This window comes from Psittacula echo (genome assembly GCF_963264785.1).
Source record: "Psittacula echo genome assembly, chromosome: 6".
In the NCBI taxonomy this organism is placed as follows: domain Eukaryota; kingdom Metazoa; phylum Chordata; class Aves; order Psittaciformes; family Psittacidae; genus Psittacula; species Psittacula echo.
In genome coordinates, this window is record NC_137743.1 from 79,047,121 (window position 1) to 79,052,287 (window position 5,167).

Below are 5,167 nucleotides of genomic sequence, written 5' to 3' on the forward strand. Positions count from 1 at the left end.
GCTATTGGCAGCTCCTCAATTTACAAAGGCAGCTGCTGCAGCCCAGAGAGGCATTACTGTCATTCATTAGAGATCATCCTTGTCAGCTGGCACCTATTGTTCCCTTGGCACCTCCCAGCGTCTCAGTGGGAATAAACCTGCTCTGCTGATTACAGCTTGCTCCCTAATTTCACCCCAAGGACTCGTGGTTGCAGGATGGGTGCTGCTGCAGGGTCCTCCCATGAGCAGAGAGAGGGGGACTCTTCATCAGGGACTGTACCCAGAGCAAAGAAGAGCAGATGAGTGCTTTTAGAAAGGGGTGGGTGAGGAGGTTACCTTCCTGTGAGGTGTGGCCCCTGAGAAAAAGAAGGAGCAGTAAGGACAGCACAGAGGAACCAAGCAGAGCAGCTTTTCTGTAGAGGTAAGTGGTTTCTTGTGGGGGTTTGGGAGAGATTTGAAGCAGAACTTTGCTTGGATCTGGCTTGACTGAGCCCATAGCGTGTCCCTGGCTCTGTGAGAAAAGTGGGTTTAAGGCAGTAAATGATGGCAGTTTTGTTGCTTGGAAGGAGGTCTGGCTTGGCTGAGCTTGCCTTGGTGGGGTACAGAAAGGAACTGTTTTGCTCACTGTATTCACATTGGTCACTGTATTCACACGGGTGGTAGAAGCTGGAGGTGTCACCAGCTTGCAGAGGGTGGAGGGTAAAACCAGGAATGGGAACATATGGTTATTCTTTTCAGTTCTTGATTCTGGCAAGTATCTGTTCTGCAATTTGATTGCTCTGTGTTCTTGGTGTTTTCAATGAGTCTTTAACAAGGCAATTTAATTCTGTATTTATTTATTTTTATGATAAGTTCCTGGTATTCCTGGGGGTGGAGGCTATGGTTGAGCTTTTCATATGACCACTGCAAGCTGAGAAAATGAACTACTGAAGGTCTTTACAAAAGGAAAGCGTTGTCATGTGCTACTAAGAAGTAACCCCTAAAGCTGAGGAGCCAGTGTCTTGCTAACCCATGTGCTAAAAGATTTACTTGTGTAGTCTTCAGTAATCTGAAGGGTTTGTCTCTTTAGAATTTATATAGTGTGTGGTAACCTTTTAATATTGCAGTATGTCCTCCATTTCATCAGGAGATATACATCTGTTACTAATAATGCTCTCAGAAGGCAATCATTCCTACCACTAACACAATGAAGTGATTTCCTCAAGTATTTTCCCCAGCAGCTATTTTTTTCCTTATCGCATATTTCTCTGCACATAAAGGTTGACTTTTCGCATAATCTTTCTATTTGACTGGATGTTTCAAATGCACTTTCTGAGACATCACTTGCTTGTGTGTGCTTTTCCCACTAAAGTGTAGTTAAGATGTGTCAGAGTGCAAAGCAGATTGATAGACTTGGAAAGCAAAACATAAAAGGCAGGAAAAATATATTACAACTGTTACGTATCCCTTGGCTTCGTTCTATGTGCCTCTCAGCTGGACCGGCTGGCCTTGAGAGGGAGAGAAAATGGGACTGGAAATGCAATGTGTGCAATGTGTATGTACAGATGGGTGCAATGGCAGGTAGGGGGGACAGCTAATGCTGCAAACTACCTCTTACATCTGAACTCCTGGCTGGGTTGTGCCTCAGGCACTGATGCTATCCATGGTCTAGTGGAAGGTGTCCCTGCCTGGAAGGACACACCTTCCAAGCAGGGGATTGGAACTGAATGAGCTTTAAGGTCTTTTCCAACCAAAACCATTCTATGATTCTGAGCTGGACTGTAATGGAAGCCAACAGCAAAGCTTGAGCTGTCAGAGGGTGTTTTTATGCTACTGTTTTGTAGTTGCTGGATGATTTTCTTCAAGGCTAAAGGACTGAGCTGGGCAGAACTGACTCCTGAGGTGTGATTTGGTTGTGCAAACTGTTCCCATCAGCTCTCCCTCCCATGACACATTGCTGTTTCAGGGAGGTGAGCAGCTGCTGGCAAAGGACAGAAGACCCAAAGGAAGAGCCATGATTTGTGTGCTCTTCTGGGGACAAATGGTCTGGGTTTGGTCTTGGCCTGGGGCAATCTATGCAGCTTTGCTAGCTGGCACAGCCAGGGATCTTTGGGCTGCCTGGCAGCCGCAGACCACAGGACATGTGGTCCAGCTTTCCTGCTGAGCCCTGGGGCATCCTCAAAAAATAGCTTGAATAAAAACCTGAAAAGCTATTGCAGCCCTTCAATTCCCTTGTGAGTGTGGGGTGGGTCAGCTTGTGCTGTGAGAAAGAGGTAGGTTTGTGCCTGGGTCCCAGCAAGTTCTCTGAAAGGGTATCAGGCAGGCCACGAGGGAGGGCAAAGCATTATCCCACAGAGAGTGCAGGAGATGCTGTGAGTGTCTTCCAGACCCCTCAAGGTCTACCCCATGGGGATGCCAGGGTCAAAACCAAGGGGCCTCTGCCTACCCCTGTATTTGCTTTGTGGAGATCTCCCCTTGCCTCATCACTCAAGTGTCCCAACCAAACTGCTCAGCCTGACATCCCCTTGATGTAGCTGTTCTCTGCTACCTATGTGCCCTTGGGAGGCAGCAGTGAAGCCATGAGGCTGCTGTAAGCCTTGCCTGCAGCTTAGAAGTGGACAAGGGCCTCACAGAACAATTCTTTGCAGCCCAAACAGTGGGATATGCAGCTGGTTCTGGCTGTGAAAGGAAAAGGGTGAGAAACAGCTCCTCAAATCCTGATGCGGAGCCGGAGTGGCACAGATTGCCCTCTGGAGGTGATGCCTGCTCCTCTCAGCTGGATGAATCCCCCCTTAAGTTTCTCTACACTCTGAGCTGGGTAAATGGTAGTCAAAAGCCACTCCTGGCAGTGATTTGGGCAGCTATGGGGCTCAGTGCTGTGCTAATGCTTCTTTCCATGTGAAATAGCTCAGTGACTCAGTGAAGGGACATAAGTGTCCCAAGCCCCTAACTGGGCCACGCTTTCATCAGAAAGCACTAATCCTACCTTGGCCCCACAGCCTCCTGCAGGAGCAAGGCTATTTCTGGAGACTCGGGATGAGCTGTGTGGGACAGATCCTGGACTTATTCATGGCTCCTCATGGAGCCATTTCAGTTTGCAGCAGCTGTTTGAAGGGTTTCCATTGATGTTGCTGCCATCTGGCACTGATGGCATGGGGAAGGTGAGGCTCGTTGGGCTCCTGAAAGCACTTCTTCCAGCAAAGGTAGACCTGAGTGTTGAAAGTAAACCAGCCTAAAAGGGTGGAGAATCTTCCTGCTTTAGCAGACCACTTGAGCTCTGATTTTGAAACCCAGCATTCAGCAAAGCCATGAGTTATTTTGCATTTATATCCTATGCAGGCAAGTTCCCTGGGTGCTAGCATTTAAAATTAATCACATACTCTGCTCTTATAAGCGTGCTGTTGTCTTAAAATCTGGTTGTTTTCTTAATCTCAAGACTAAGACGAAAATAGAGTCATTAATAGAGGAAAGGGAGTATTTGCTAAAAAAAAAATAAAGTTAAGAGGAAACTCCCTGACAGATCAATGACTCTTTATGAACAGTAACCGAAGCCTCCCACAGCCTCTCCACCCAAACAAATCGGCTGCTTAATGTGGAACACAGATCGCTTAAAAAGGTGGAAAAAGTGATGGGGATGCAGAGTGGTGAGGCCGCTGTGATTCACAGGGGGGAGCAGGCAGGCAGTGCCACCCGCAGCCAGCCCCGCTGCTGTGCACGCCCAGCACGGAGGCAGGTTCATCCCCTTGCTGCAAATGTAATGCATCCAGGCTGGGAGGACACAGTCCAAGGCTGGCAAGGCTGTGCAGTTACCCAAGCCTGCACGGATGGAAGGAATAAGATGTTCCCTTCCCTCCTGTTCCCAGACAGGCACGTAGCAAAAGTTAGGAGAAGAAGAGCTGCCCCTTACCCCCCACCCCTTGTGGGAATAGAGGAGGGGCTGGTTTCACCCTGAAATTAAGGACAGTCCATGCATTTGAATGGAAAATTGCAAAGACATTTGGGAAAAACCAAACCAGAAAGAGGGGAGACTGCTGAACAGATTGAAAGGGACTGAATGATGGTGCAGCAGCAGAAAGCATGCAGCTCTGCACTCCTGTCTTAGCAATACCGCTTGCGCCCCTTGTCATGCTAAACACCTCTGCAAAGCTGAGGGTAGAATGAGGATATAAGATTGGAGATGGACAGCCTGTTCCTATGGCCTCTGAGAGCTCTGTAACTGGTGAGTTAAGGGATGGCAATGGGGAGGTGCAGAGCTGGGTGTCTTCTCTCCCACTGCATTCCTATGTGACCTTGGACGAGCCCCCACAGATGCCTGCAACAGCATCCGGCTAGAGATGTGTCTCTGGCCTCCGCAAAGCTCCTAAATGGGCCACTGTGCCCCAGAACCAATGCTACATGAGCACAGCGATTATCCAACCCTAAATACTGATTTATTTTTTAACCAGTAATAATGGGGTAAAGGCAGAAGTTTGAGAAATGCAGAATTCCTCCCCTGGGAGCGCACATGAATCATCCCAGCAACCAGAAACGAGTGGAGAGTTTCCCATTGCACCTCCTGGAACCAGAGTGGCTTTGGCCACCTCTGCTCCAGCCAGATTTGTCCTCTGTGCCTGGTCAGGAAACCAATTTGGCAGCAGCTGTTTCTCACCCCAGGCTCTGTTGGGAAGGGAGGCTGAGCTGAGAGGGGTGGTGGTGGGGTGACTCCAGGATTAATTGTAGCCACCCCTTTGGCAAGAGCATCATTGTGTGCAAATCCCTGAGAGCAACTGGGGATATGAGGGGAAAGGGCTGGGAAAGGCAGGAGGGAGTGAGGATGGGAGGGGAGGTGGCTCCATGCAACACTGGAGAGCCCTTGGAAGGGAAATAAAAACCTGATGTTTGGTTAATAATCTTCTCCATGGATGTCCATGAGAGGATGAGGATCATCCCTGAAGCCACAACAGGGGTGGCCCATGCTGGAGCACTGGGGATATGCCCAGCAGAAGGACCTGTGTGAGGCAGATGGGCTGACAAGCATCTCTGGCTGGTTCATTATACCTCACCTTGGGACAGGGGGGTTGAGGGCTGCTATCAAACAACCCCCAGCCCTAGGGTTTTTTTTCCTGCCTCAGGAGCAGGAAGGGGGTAGTGAGATAACCCCTTAGCTGGATTCCTTGCAAGGTCCCATTCATGCACCCACCTACTTGTGCCCAAGCAGCTCCCCAAACCA